Raw genomic sequence first — 15,704 nt, 5'->3', positions numbered from 1 at the left:
GGCTGCCGGTGGAGCAGCTGGTGGCTGAACGGGCCCCTCGGACCCTCCAGCGGAGACAGGAGGCTGAACGGGCCCCTCGGACCCTCCAGCGGAGACAGGAGGCTGAACGGGCCCCTCGGACCCTCCAGCGGAGACAGGAGGCTGAACGGGCCCCTCGGACCCTCCAGCGGATGAGGTAGATGGCGGCGTGGGAGCCGCGGAGTCCTGGATGAGCTCATCCGGGCTCCCAGCAGGAGCTGATGCAGAGCCAGGGAGATTTGGGACCCCTGGCTGAATGTTAAGCTGACCAGCGGACCATACTGCTATCGGGGACTGGGCTACAGGAGCTACTGGGGCCTGCGCTACAGGCGGCACTGGAGCTACTGGGGCCTGCGCTACAGGCGGCACTGGAGCTACTGGGGCCTGCGCTACAGGCGGCACTGGAGCTACTGGGGCCTGCGCTACAGGCGGCACTGGAGACTGAGCTGAGGGGGACACTGGAGACTGAGCTGAGGGGGACACTGGAGACTGAGCTGAGGGTGGCTGCGAGGGAGCTAACTGAACTGAGGGTGGCTGCGAGGGAGCTAACTGAGCCGGGAGTAGCTGCGGGGGAGCTAACTGAGCTGAGTGTGTCTGCGGGGCGGCTAACTGGGCTGCTGGTGGCTGCACCGGCGATAAGCAGCTCGCGTCGACATCCGCCACACAAAACACAGCCCCTGAGCGAACAGTCACTATGTCTGGAAAAGACACAGAGTCCTCACTCACCACAGCAGGTGAATTGGAAGTCCGAGTGTCCGGCTGTGGGGTGGTGCGTCGCTGTACAGTGTCTCCGGAGTCCAAACAAAAGGGGACAGAATTATCCGAGTCCGGTGTTAAAAAAACAGAGCCACTCACAGTTGTGCACGGGTTAAGAAGTCCGGGATCCGAAGGCTCGGGCTGAGAGTGTGACACACGGTCACTCTCTCCCAGGGGTGAAAACTGCTCCGCTGCTCGGGAACGGCGACGACGTGAACGCCGTTTTCTCTGGGAAGGGGGAGGAGACGAGCCGGGCCGCGAATCCGTCAGCGGGCCGGGCTGAACATCCTCCGGCTCTTCGTACAGGAGCGACCGCTCCGGGAGGACGCCTACAGTGGAGACGAGGAAGTCCTGGATGTGGGGGTGGAGCGCGCCGAATAGCCACGGGAGTCCGGACACCATCCGCTGTAGGCGGACGGCTACGGTCTCCCGGTACTCACCCTTGGGCAGCACCACCCACTCCTGACAGTGATACTCCACTGTATAAATCAGATCCTCCCGGAGGTCAGCGGAGGGGTTGTGAATTGCTGGGTCCATATCGTGGTCGCGTTCTTCTGTCATGATTCGGCCGTGTGGCAGGCAGGATGAGGACCCAAATTGCAAACTCACAGACACGGGGGATAAACTCAAAATGCAGCTTTATTGCTGACAGGTGATAAACAATAACGATGATACAAAAGCAATGCAAAACTACACTAAACTGGGAAAAGCTAAAGTAACATATACCGGAAGACACGGGGAGAACCACACACGGCATGAGGGAGAACGCGACGCCGAACAGAGGGAGACGCAGACAGAAATACACAGAGGGTAAACGAGGAAAGTTTGAACACACGGGGAACACAGGTGACGCTGATAATCATAACGAGACAGGGCGGGGTGAACTGAACATGACATGTACAGGCGTGAGAGTCACAAAGTAAACAGGAAGTGCACAGAGGTTCAGACAGGAGGAGAGAGAGCACGGGGAAAACACAGACATAACAGGCTGGGGAAACATGGAATAAAACATAAGGAGAGACGAGGGCTCAGATACACAGAGGGGCACACAGGGGGTGAGAGTCACAACGGGAAAACACATAAGGAACAACGTAACAGATCAACCCAGGAAGCATGGCCTAAATAAAGAACAAAATACAAAAATACATGAAAACTAAGAATACTGGGCCCACACGGCCCAGGACCATGACAGCTATGGGGCATATATGGTATCACTCTTAGCTGGAAGCAGTGCTTAAACAATGGAAAAAATACAAACTTTGTCCAAAAACCTCTCATGTTTAGCTGTTTTCCACTTTTTCTTTGGTCATTTTAGCCTTTTTGGCCAGGGTGAAGGGAGCATCTGCCATCAAACAATAAGGCAGCCGCATGTAGCTATGATGATGTTTGTCATAGCTACATGCTTGATGTTTGCTAGTTCACCTTACATGCATTAATGTAATAACGTGGTTAGCCTACTCAACGTAAATTACACACGAACAACATTAAGCTACTCACGCAGAGAAGAACGGCTGCTGCTGCCATCCAATACGGCGCATTTCTCAGCTTTAAAAAAAAAAACCCGCTATGCGTCGCCAGGTGTTTCATCGGATTCGAGGTGTTACTTCCTTTGACAGTATCACAGTATCAGCTTAAAGCACTTGTTGCTGCTGAGTTTGCATATTTTGCTGTGAAGTACAGCCAGACTTCTGACCGCTTCGCCTTGGGCATTTTTAATCTGTAGCTCTGCATAAAAGAACGTACGTACCTGGACCCGCCTACTATCCTCGGAAACGTAAAATGATTGGCTAGAAGTGTATCACAGCTCAGGAAAAACAAGCACCGAAATAAAGCACCGAAATGTGCGCTGCTTTTCGGTCTGGTTACTACCGTTTATGTCAGAACCGGTGCCATCATGGCACCGGACACCGGTACCCATCCCTACTTGTTACATACTTTGACCGGAAATGCATTGTCTCATAATACCACATATCAAAAAATAATAGCTTTATTTTAGGCTTTACTTATCAATACAAAGCAAAGTTGACAACCAGCCAAAAGAGGCTTCAAAGTGTTCACCTCAACGATTCTGCTTTAGAAACATGAAAAGGTACAAAATTCCACCCAAGATTCTACAAAGTTGACTGTTGTTGTGTTAGCAACACAATGCAGTTGTTTCTGTCCTGGATACAGTTTGCTTCTTGCCATTCTGCTCTCATCCTTTTGTGTAATAAAAAGAAGTAATTTCCATATCCACTCTATAGACTGTGCCACTATTTTCCTCCTCTGACATCTGAACTGAAATCTGCTGATTGTGGTGCTAGTGCAAGTGGAATTAATAAGTGGAACCGATAAGCAAGCAGACTAACAAAACCAAAGAATTGAACTAGTGGGAACTGTTTTCTACAAGAACTGGTTCTTGATTCCCATCCCTACACACCAGTCAAGAATTATGTCCCAAATACCCCCTTCCCAAGATAAGGACAAAATTTGTGATGCTATTCTACATGCACATAACTACGTGAGAAAGTGATTTTACTATTACTAAAGTGATATTATTAAAATATGTGATCAATACATAGAATAAGGGAATTTGCCACTTGTCACACTTGTAACAAAAGGTAATTAGCCATCAAGACACTCTGGCCCTTTGTTTCAGCCAACCCCTCATTGTCACAAGGTGTGGGGTAGGTTGGCCCTGTAGTTATCAATGAGGTTTCACAAAGAAAAATGTAATAAAAAAACAACAACAACTATTTCTTTTTTTCAGATCAGAGAAACCATACGATGCTTAAAGAATACAATATTATCAACATTACTCTGACTTGGTCTCTGTTTTAAGTCTTGATGCTTGCTCGATAATACAGTTATGGAAAGTTTCTGAGGTCTCCATTTTCAAGTTTCTAATCTTGATCTAGAAACCCTGTACCTCACTTACAAGTCACTTATGACAAATGCATACGCCTGGATTGCCAGGGGTATGATCTTTGCAAGATAAGTTTGTTAGAAGACACATGGAAGCCATACTTCCTTGGGCTGGCTGTTGGTTTATGGCTCAAAACAAACCATTCTGACCACTGAGACAACCATCCCCAAAAGTAAAGGAAAAGGCTGATCCGTGACACTGTGCACTGATTTACTGATGTAATAGTGGCTCTTTTAATTTAGAGAGGTCAATAAATGGGTACATGGGGTGTTTGTTCTTCTTGTGGATGTGTGTGACCTTTGGGTTTGCAGAAAGGTATGAGGTCAATTCAGTAGCTTCCAGCTGAAGGAAGCCTTGTGATTGATCCAAATCTCACTAGCTCTGTCTCCATAATTTTATCACCAGCATGAGTATAAGTAGATTTGTTTCTCTGAGCAAACCAGCTCTTCCCTTCTCCTCTTTATATTACATCACACTGCAGTGATGGAGTTTTATCAGTTCTTTATACTGTACAATGCTGCATTCCTCTTGCTCTAAACTATTTCATTCCTCTTTGGAAACTCACAACCACCTTTCTGTTTACACATATTGAAATAGCCGCTACCAAATTTTTCCCACCCCAGCATCCTGACTTACCCCCAACATCCAGCAGCACTCCACATCCCCTTGCAATGAAGTGGCCCAGTTTCCATGGCAACCCCATACACCAGCATATTATTCCCCTTTCAGAACTCAAAAGAGGATCAATTAGTGATGATGTCATTGCGTCAAGAGAAACACTCAAATCCCGATTTCGATTGCCTGAGAGCAGCCAGTCCCAGCCTGTGTGTGTGTGAGAGAGAGAGGGGTTTTAATGGTACATAGTAATTTAAGTGTAAATAACGGTTAAAAAAATAAAAAATAAAAAGCAAGGTTAGATTCTTCTCCTTGCAGCTCAGGCTGGAAGATGAAGGCAGACTTGGGGTGCCTGAGTCACCACCACTACACACTGTGTGGGAGGCCTGGATGGCAGCAGAATGGAGAACAGGAGCAGAATGAAATCCACTGATTATCAGCATGAGGGTTAGATGAAAACGAGACATGGAACGAAGTAGGAAGCAACATGTCAGGTGCAAGTATCACATTTCTCCTCAAGGAAAAAGTAGCACAAAAATGTGCTCCACGTCAACTAGAGACCTTGCTCTGCCATTTTTCTGATAGTACAAATTGATAAAATAACTCCCATCATAATTTTATAACTCTGCAGCAGCTCTCGCACCTTTTTCTTTCCAACACAAGAACAGAGAATACTGAGGAGATCTTTGGTGAGTTCATTGCACCAGTGAAACCAATAAGCCATGCTAACAGTGCGTGATTCCAGGTTATACATATATTTTTTATTTCTCTCTTGAACTGGATTTGGGTTTGGACTCTTTCTTTTTCCAGTGGACTGACATTTCTGCTTGTTTTTCCATTTTTTGGCAGATGAGCAGAGTTTTACAACAACTGCACTGGGCAAGCCAGTAAACTTGAACAAATATACTTTTAGAGACACTCTTCTAAAGGCTCACTGTGGTGGAGGTGGGGTCTCTGGCTCTGCTACAGTGGAGGGGTGGTGAAGTGGGCTTGAGGGGCAGTGCCAGGGTGGCTGGCAGGGCAGCTGCTGCCACTCAGTAATCAGACTCTCCCTTTTCAGTGATGCTGGGGCTTGAGAGAGGAGCTGAGTGTGGACTGGAGAAGCAGCTGAAAAGAATTCCTAATGTCAGGAAAAAGGAAAAAATATTGTGGCAATAAACACCACAAAACTGTCACCAGAGGCTACGTAGGGTCTATTCATTTCACACTCCCCCTTCTACCTCCAAATGTCATTAGTAAGGAAACTGGATTCCCAAAGGCATACATAACTGTGTTTTGCAAAATGGATTGGATATTGATTGTGATGTGCAAATGTAGTCAGCGTCAGGCTTCTAGCTTTTTGATTTTTTTCAATAATTAAGTCTGTCTCTAATCATTGCCAAATAGAGGAATGTTTGTGCTGTGGCAAGGTACAACATTTGACCGTCACATGGTTAAAAGCAAAGCATAGAGTGTGATCATGAGACTGATCCCCACACTGTTCCACAAACTTATTAAACTGAGGTCAGTCCATCCCTTATAGCAAAGGCAACCTACTGCTTACAAGGCTCATCTGGTTCTTTTGCTGCATGCAGCTTACGAGCCACAGGTTAGAATTAGAGTTAACCATACATATATACTTTTTTTGTTAGTTTTCACTAGCAGTCAAAAACTAATGTGTACACTTATGTCTGCATTTTTATTTTGTTAAATACGAACAAAATTATTGCAGAAGCTCCCGTGTGTCTGGCCAGAAAGAGAATACCAATGTGTTTGTCAGAAAATGTCTCTTTTGATGTTGAATATTGCAAAGGCCTGCCTTAAAGGGTGTGCAAGGCAGGAGCTAATCACAGCCTCAATTCTATGGATTTGCTCACCCATTCAAACATAAGTGTCAAAGACTGGTTGAAGAAAAAGAAAATGTGCCATCTGTGCAGCAAGTACAGTCGTGAAATTTCCTCACTACAAAATATTCCACAGTCAACTGTTAGTGTTATTATATCTGTGGAGGAGTGCGGTCTGTGGGTCCGCTACAGAGGGAGGGGTGGTGAAATAAGTTCAGAGGGCAGTGTCTGGCAGAGCAGCTGGGACCAATTCCCTAATCATGCTCTGCCTATTTCAGTTACGCCAGGACTGGGGACAGAGGAAGAGCTGAGATGGAGGAGAACAATTTTTGTTGTGTAATCACACTGAAAATAATCCATCACTTCCCTGCAAACACCGGCTCTGCTTGTGTGTGTGTGTGTGTGTGTGTGTGTGTGTGTGTGTGTGTGTGTGTGTGTGTGTGTGTGTGTGTGTGTGTTGTATTATGTCTGTAACACAATTGTGTTACAGTAACAAAGTGGAAGCAATTGGGAACGACAGAAAAGCAGCCATGAAGTGGTAGGCCACCTATAATCACAGAGCAGGGTCAGCAATGCTCAGGTGCATAGTACACAGAGGTCAAGAACTTTCTGCAGAGTTCATTGCCAGATACCTCCAAACTTCCTGTAGCCTTGAGATTAGCAAAAGAACAGTGCATACTCAAAATGTGCTCATCTAATGCAGCACAGATAACATCTTGGAGAAGCTCACAGCAGTCGTGAGTACTCAGACTATGCTCTTTGAACGCAAAATTGATAACATCTCGTAGAAGCTCACAGCTCTCCAACATTTAGATCGTAGTTTCTTAGTTTCAGTAAAAGAAATGTAATTTTTCACTGTACCAAAACATTTTGGACGATTTCATGCTTCCAACTGTATGTGAAAAGTTTGGGGAGGGGTCTTCCTTTTCCAACATGACTGCCCACCAGTGGACAAAGCAAGGCCCATAAAGACCTGGGTAAGTGAGTTTGGTGTGGAAGAACTTGACTGGCCTGCACAGAGTCCTGACCTCAAGCCAACAGAACAACTTTGAGATGGATTAGAGCAGAGATGGCCAGCCATGCCTTGCCATTCTCCAAGAATGTATATCACCTATCTCCAGCTTCTTGATTAAGGTAACAAGGTGAAGCAGAGTGGTGGGCGTATACCAAGGTCCAAGGTTTTCCACTTCCTGGATGTGCTGCTTGACCTAGGCCTGCAGTACCGTGCCTCCAGCTGCTTCCAGTCATCTGTTTCTGGTGCATTGTGGACAGCTCTGCCACCATCTGTGTCAGTGCTTGCAATGGCTGTTATAGGCTGTGAGTCCAATATTTTTTTCTGCTGTTTGGTAGTGTTGGGCACCAGTGCAGTATTTCTGTGTCACTGTGGGTTCCCTAACACAGACAGTCAGACACAACACTTTTGTTATACTTTTATTTATTACATTACACACTATCTTTAATGATTTTTTTAGACAATGCACAGTTCACTCAGTGTTATCCGTTGTTGCAGCTTCCCTGGCTGCCAGTCCAAGTGGATGTTGCACACCTCAGTTCTGGTGCACTACTACATGAATAGAAGTAATTAGACAATAGCTGGAAGCTGTGCCTTCCTTTGTCTCCTAGCAATGCCCCCTGTTCCTCTGTTCCACCCCTCCCCTTTAGCTGAGGCAAAACCACACCCTGCAACCAATAAATTAAAAAACAAAACAAAACAGAAAGATCCTCTTTAAATTTTGGCTTAAGAGAGGAGGTTTTGCAATCATCATCTGTTGCAGCAACCATTCTTTAGACACTGAGGCCTCAGAGGTGTGTGTCTTGTGTGGAATTTGCTTCCTCCGTCTCATTATGTCTCATTTTTCGAGCCTATCTCTCCTTGTTATAATGAGAGTGTATATAGTCTGTCTCTCTCTGTTTATTTTTCCTTCGTCCTTTATGTCTTTGTGAACCCCAGCCTTATATCTTCCCACTCTGACGTCCCCAACAAATCTGTATCTCGTGGCTTTTCTTTGTGTTTTTGATTCACTTACTCAGTTCCATGTTTGCTGTAACATTTTGGACTATCAGCATTAAATGCTCATTTTGAGTTCGACTCCTGCCTTCTGTCCTTTTGGGTTCAGAATTACCAGCTCACACAGCCAATACATAACCTAATGTGGGAAAGGTCAACAAACATACAAAAAAGACATGTTTATTCTGTTTATAATTGAGGTGGTCCTTCCGAAATAACCACAGCATACTCATCTATATGTGTGGAGTTGTATCTAAATAAAATGCAAAACAGGTAAATCACCTTCACAGAGTGTGCAGTGCACAATCAGTATCAGAGAGGATTAACAGGGTAATAAGGCACAGAGAATGCCAGTCAGACACTGACGAGGGTGGGAAAAGAACAAAAGAGGGAAATAAAAACAGAGAAAATTATATGAAGAACAGGTCTTCAATTAAAACAGGAATCAAACTGAAAGAGGTGCCAAGAAAAAGCTGATAAGGCAAACTGAGAAACACACAAAAAATGGGAGAAGCCATTAAAAGCTACTGCCATTGTCTTTGCCAGTGTTCATCAAATGACTATCGTAATGCCACACCACCTCCTCCCAGTAAACACACCTTATAATCTTGGAATGGGAGGCATAATTAGCCTGTTGCAGGAAAGGCAGCCAGTCTTGAGCAGCTTTAAACACATAGTGTACTAACACACAGTGTCTAAAATCATCTTACAGATTTTATGACGATTTCTCAAAAAATTAAGAGGATAGACTTTCCAAGATAATTTCCTGCAGACATTTTATAACGTGCAGATTTGTAAATGGACTTTATTAGCACAGCTGCTCACCTGCATCACACTTTGATACATTTATATTGAAATGGTCACGGTCGCTGTCCGGGGTTCTGATCTCTTTTGTTTGAGCTCTTTGATCCGTTCTGATGCCTCAGGAATAACACACACACACACACACACACACACACACACACACACACACACACACACACACACACACACACACACACACACACACACACACACTTTCTTCATGTTCCACCACATCTCTGTGTCTCTGTGTAGAATCAGATGAGACTAGATAATTTAACACACCCCGTTTATTCACATCCATCATGTAGAATTGGATTTCAGCTTCCTTGCGCGCATGTGTGAGAGTGTTTGTGCATGGATAAGAGAGAGGGAGAGAGAGAGAGAGAGTGAGAGAGAGAGGGAAGGGGGGGTTGATAGCGAGTGGACTAGTTGAAATGCGCGGCACATTCTTATGTGGAAGACGAGACGAGCAGGCAGCAGTCCTTGGGCCAAGCGACATATCAGCACTTAACAACCGAACAATCTCCACGCACGGCACGGGAAACCTCGTTTCATTCCTTAATCTCTGCCGCAAAAGCAAAATTACCGCATTCTTCCAAGCGGTAATTCTGCAACAAACCCAAACTGCATACCGGCTGGAAGTTGCATCGCCTGGAGCCACCGGGGAATCTTGTATCTTTACAGCTCCGCCAGGCTTGATTTGTCTCCTGTGGTGTGCGCGAAGGGGCCGCGGCGCAGGAGTTCTATTTGGAGCAAATTGATAAAATGGTAAGATTTGCGGGGGGAATTCACGAATCACATTTTAAGTGGTTAAACCTGCATGTAAAGGGAGGAGAATGGAAGTGAGCGTGCCGGGATCTTGCGGCATGTGTCGGATGATCTCAGTGAGGAGGTTGCTTCCTATCAGTGGATGCCGGCAGCGCGCAGTTTGCACACTGCAAAGGAGAAGGACCATCACTAAGCAATGAATATGAGAAAACAGAAAGACAGGATATTGGAGCAGAAAAGCACCTATGTACAAAATAGCGCATTGTCTATATATTCGTCTGTGAACATGAGGAGTCTTTAATATATTCTGATTAAGTAATTCTTAAAATCAGAATATATTTATATATATTTAAAATCAGAATAATATGCATGAGCTCTTTTATGGATAAAAGAGTTATCCAGTCCTTCCTCTGTTATTAGAGTATTCAGTTCAATTACTCAAAGATAAGATTAATATTATCATCTATTCCATAATTTGGCACACACACATACAAATATATATATATATATATATATATATATATATATATATATATATATATATATATATATATATATATATATATATATATATATATATATATACACACATGCATATGCACATGTGTGTGTGTTTCTGTCTGTCTGAAATCCAGGCCTTTGGGTAAATGCTGTGTGTGACCTTGTAATGCAGCCTGCTGTCGCTGAATAACAATTGCGGCTTCTCTTCTTTCTTTGCCTGGCTGGTTTGGGAGGGTTAAAGCTACACTGAAAAAGCTATTCAGTCCCAGCCGCCTACATCTACACGTCTGTTGTGTCTGAATGATGGCAGAAGATGTGTTTTCTCTCAGAACTTGTGTTTCTTAATGATGGGGGGAAATATGTGTGCATGCAAGTCTGCGTCCCTCTGTTCCGATGACATTATAAAATGCTGTTGAGTTATTTATTTACATCTCGGAATGCTCAGCTGCAGCATCATTCATAAGACTCGCCACAAATGCGATAAGTAATGCTCTGTTTTTCTATCTGAACATGCGTGAGAACTGTTTAAATATCTGAGTTGGTTCATCCCAAAGAAAAAGTGTGTATGCAGTTCTAATTTGTTTAAATTTACAGGTCACATACAGCTCAGCATATCAGAGAAACCACAGAATCCTGTTTAGATTTGCTTGACCTAAGAGTAACAAACATTCCCATAATACCTCGTGCAGGAAAGTGAGGAGACATTTAGAGTGTAACAGCACAAGTAGGACCAGAGAGCTTTTCTGTCCTTTAGATCTCAGTGATGCTGACATTTAAATGACCCAATTAGCCTTGTTGTGTTGACTGGCCTGATCAGCAGAGGAAAGAGAAGAAAAAGTCAGGCCGGAGAAGGAGAAGATATTAGGCATCAGGCCCAGTCTCAGCAAGGCAGCCTTGTAACACACCCAGTGTCATGCATGAGCGAGTGTCATTTATAGTTGTATTGAGGCGATCCAGGTCCCATGCAAAAGGGTGAACAGAATAAAAAGTAATGTTAGTTTTGAAATACTTGCCACATCCATGTCTGCAATTAATGGTATACGATGGTTGAACTGAATGGCAAAGAGAGCACATTTTAATGGCTACACCATCCGATCAAATAGGAGTTTTCTGGATGTGATGTGCATCATTTAATGCACACAAAATCCACAAAATTTTACATTTGAACTTTATAAATTTGACCAAATATGGAGCTGCCAGCAGAGTTCTTCATATTAGTACATATCATTCTGGACGGTAATTGTTGATGTCACTTTAAACAGATTATGAAGAATGGGGGAGGCTTGGGGGTCTGCATTTAGGGGACACATTGAGTAAGGGTTCTGGCAATTCTCCCCAATAAATTTCGAGTATTGGAGACTTATCTTTTCTGCATTGTGGTTTAATTTATCTAAAAGAAAATAATTTAAAAAAAAAATGTAACCAGGATATGCTGTTGAAATTAAAGGCCTTTCACAATGAAGACCTGGTTATGGTAGCAGCCATACATACACAAAATATTTTAAAATGTAATGTAAATTTCAAGATCTAGATCATGATGTATACGAATGTCCACCACTAAAAAAAAACTGCCTTTAAAAAACATGTAAGTCTCCTTCACTGGGGTCCTTATCATTTTATTTATGCCTATATGCTAAATTCACCAGTTGTTAGAAACATCATATTAAAAGTTTTGCAAGTTATTTCAAGTCCAAGGTGCAAAGTAAGAAAATAGTGTTTTACCTAGACCTGTCAAAACCCTTGGTGTAACTGTTTAAAGGAGTGTAGCTGATAACTGGAACTGTGACAGAGAAAGGCACACTGAAAGTTTATCCACTATCGTCTTTTTGTTTTCTATGTGTTGTCAGTGATGGCCAACCCACCAAATCATAAGGAATGCAAGGGCACAACTGACACTAGACTCAGTAAAGACAGTGGTATGTATATACACTCTATCAAAATAATTAATCACAGGAAGAAAAATATTATACAGTGAGGTTTCCTGGCATTCTTGATCACTTTTAAATATTAATTGTTAATTTCCCTCATTGGATGTTCTCCCTGCAGAATACAGATACATAAAAGCCTGATTTACCTTTCTGTCCTCTATTGTGTTTGCCTGGTTTTAGACATGAGCGTAACAAATTGGCACTTCTGTCTAATATCAGGCTGATTTGTTTGGGGAAGTGACCTGCCTGAATGTGCCTGAATGTCTTAATCAATTAACTTATAAACCTCTCAGTTTTGACTGTGGTTACTATTTTGGGGGATTTTTTTGATCATTCTTAGGACTCATGTACATCTCTAGCCACAACACTTGGGCTATAAACTCCAAAAACAGAAATCTACAACTTTCCAAGATAAAATAAACTTTATTAGTCCAAAAGTTGGGAAATTCACATTGTTACAGCAGCAGAAAAAATGTTTTATAGTGCAGTGGTTGTGTGTTAATAACAGCAGGTATTGAGTATTGTACATTGAGATATGTACAGCCTCCAGTGTTTGCATATGCGGTGTGTTTTCACGTGTACATTCACTGCTTAGTTGGTATTTAGACATTTGTCCTTATCCCACTTCCTTCTGGCTCATCCATGGTTATATAACTGCAGTTACAGTCATCACAAAAAATGTAGTGGCTGTATTCAATGAGATTCTTTTGTGTTTTTATTTTTGGTATGCAGGGGTTGCTCTAAATATTGGGAGGTGATCTTTCCAGCTCCCCAAAACGACACATGTGCTTTGCAGTTCAATTCAATTCAAGTTTGTTAATGCTCCAGGAACCTGTAACTGTAAATGACACTGAAGTAATGTTACTATTTCAATACAATATGTTGAGCATAGCATTATTCCAGGCAGGCCGCAAAGCTCAGCCACTATTACAGGAGATCAGCTGATTTTGTTTTACACATCCAATTGTCTGTTTCACATAAGGCGTTAGCTGTATGTCCCCAGTTGCTGCAAATCTGCAACTCACCACCCCATCTCTCTTTCTGTGCCTAACCTTTTAAAACCGGAACCAATGAAATAACTGCCAGAAATCTTTAATTTTTTTGATAATACAGTGTTTGTTGAACCTTTAGACAATGTAGATATATAAATTTTAATCTACATATATGATTTTAAATTTTTCTGTGTTTGCAATTTAGTCATTACAATGTGTCATGCAATTTATATCATTTTTGAGGGTAAAAAAAGTCACACTGATGATGTAGAAGTCTCAAAAACTCACAACACACATGTATTAAATATGATACACTTGGCTTTAAAGGGCTAAATATTGTATCTGGTGTCACTGTTTACTCTGAGCTGGGCTTTTGCTGCTCCACTCCATGTCTCCAGCATTCCCAGTATGGATGTGGAATCGTGAGGCGGTGTGTACAGTGAACAGACCCATACCAGGAAATGCAAGTTGCTAGAGGTGCAAATATCACTACGATCTTTTGACTGGTGAACAGTCTTTGACCAGCATCAGGCTCGTGGGTGGCCAAGGCTCATTGATCCACATGGGTAATGAAGGCAGGGCCATGTGGTCTGATTCAACAGACGAGCTACTGTAGCTCAAATTGCTTAAAAAATTAATGCTGGTTCTGATAGAAAGCTGTCAGAATATACAGTACTTACCAGTTTGTTACGTGTGGGGCTGCATGGCTGCAGACCAGTAAAGGAGCCCATGGTGACCCTTGTCCACTGCCAAAAGCACCAACAATGGGCCTGACTGTCAGAACTGTTCCACGGAGCAATGGAAGAAAGTGACCTGCGCCACTAGGCAGCACACACCCTCTCTGCCATCTTTGTGATGGCAGAGAGGTTGTTCTTCTGTTGAAAACCTGGCACTAGGATGCACTATGGCCAGTGGAGGCAGTGTGATGCTTCAGTTCAATTCAATTCAGTTTTTTTAATATAGTGCCAAATATCCACAACAGTTGCTCCAAGGTGCTTTGAGAATTTAAGAGGAAAAGACCCTAAAATAATAAAAGAGAACAGAGAGAACCCCAACAATCATATAGCCCTACAAGGACTTTGGCGACAGTGGGAAGGAAAAACTGTCATGGCTGTGTGCAGGCAGGCAGGGAGGAAGGACCCAGAATGCATGACTCACTGAGGAAAAGTTGAACTCAAAATAAACAGCTTTATTGCGGGTTGCAGACTGAACAGAAGACTAACTATACTGAGGGAAAATAAACTAACAGGCAGGCAAAACAGGTACTGGAACACACAGCAAAACCTGAGGGTGAGCAGACATTAACGACACGACAGAGAGCAAAGGAAAACACAGGGCTTATATACACTGGGGAGTAACCAGGGAATGGGAAACAGGAGGGAGACACAGCTGGGAGAAATTAGACTAACCAGACAGGGGAGAAGTAAAACAGAACACACTGACATCAGACTGGGACTATCAAAATAAAACACAAAACACAAAACAAATCACAAAGACGCAGACTTGACACTGAGAGGCAGTGGCGGTCCTAGCCTGTTTGGCGCCCTGGGCGAACACTCCCCCCCACCACACACACACATATGAAGAGAGAGAGAGTGTGCATTGTATGCAAACGGCTACCAAACAGCCATCATAATTCGTCATACAATGAGAACAGGACAAATCAACAATTGACTAATTAATATTAAAATCTGTAACATAATGTATTGTTTGGAGTTTAGTCTGTTACTGTTACTATTTTTACCATTTCTCCTTGGAGCAACTGTAACCCGCATAACTTCCTTAGGGATTAATAAATTATTCTGATTCTGATTGTTTCAGGATGACCTGCCATTATCCAATGACACATCTGCTTACCTGCATCTTTTGCTCGTTTTACATAACCTAATAGACCTACACCTTAGCTCACAGATTCACTTTGTGTAGGGTTTATTTCTGGGATTTCACACAACCCAGGATTCAAATCATGAATACATAATGGGCTTGGATTTACATCATTATGAATGAAATGTGCTCTATTTGGAAGCAGCCGGCCCCCCTCCACGAAAGTGGAGGGGGGGCAGACTGTGTGTGAGACTTTAAATCATCAAACTGTAAATTATAAATTTTAAATTGATCCCTTTACCCCGAGTCCTAAAGTGTATATTTATTTTCTTACTCTTCTTATATTTATTGTTTGTTTACTTGCACTGCTGTAACTGGAGCCTTGTGTCTCGTCTCTCTGGACTGTATGTAGCGGAGATGACAATAAAGTTTACTTTGACTCCAGCAGCGAGCAGGCGCACCGAGGGCTCTCGCGCTCACTTTTCGCATATAGAATTTCGAAAAAACATCGGTGCAAATTATAAGTCTGCATGATTTTTCTTTTTCTTTTTTCTTTTCTTTTGCAAGTTGGTTATTAGATGCCGCTCTAGCCAGCCAGAGAATCCCCCGTCGCCCCGCCCTCTCCTCCCTGTGCCGCAAGCAGCAGGCGCACCTCGCAAACGGAGGGCGCCCCTACTCCCAGCAAATGGGCGATAGAAAACCGATCGGTGCCTATGACATTCCTACTATGCGCTGGCATGACGTCGGGGCAGCATGAGAATG

General features: G+C 43.3%; 1 protein-coding gene across 3 annotated transcripts in view; it reads left to right on the top strand.

Moving 5' to 3' along the window:
* Positions 1-9,326: 9,326 nt before the first annotated feature.
* Positions 9,327-15,704, top strand: part of adcyap1r1b (adenylate cyclase activating polypeptide 1b (pituitary) receptor type I) — a 38,114-nt gene continuing 31,736 nt past the window's right edge. For 2 of the 3 annotated variants that reach the window (XM_082509893.1, XM_082509895.1), the window contains exon 1: positions 9,327-9,697. The gene's annotated coding sequence lies outside the window, so the exon portion shown is untranslated. Of the gene's footprint in view, positions 9,698-12,045; positions 12,115-15,704 lie in introns of all 3 variants that reach the window. The other variant, XM_082509894.1, reaches the window with a different exon arrangement.

The sequence above is a fragment of the Aulonocara stuartgranti genome, assembly GCF_965226115.1.
Source record: "Aulonocara stuartgranti genome assembly, chromosome: 17".
Lineage (NCBI taxonomy): Eukaryota > Metazoa > Chordata > Actinopteri > Cichliformes > Cichlidae > Aulonocara > Aulonocara stuartgranti.
Note: the sequence above shows the minus strand (reverse complement) of the source record. Positions and strands in the feature narration are given on the sequence as shown.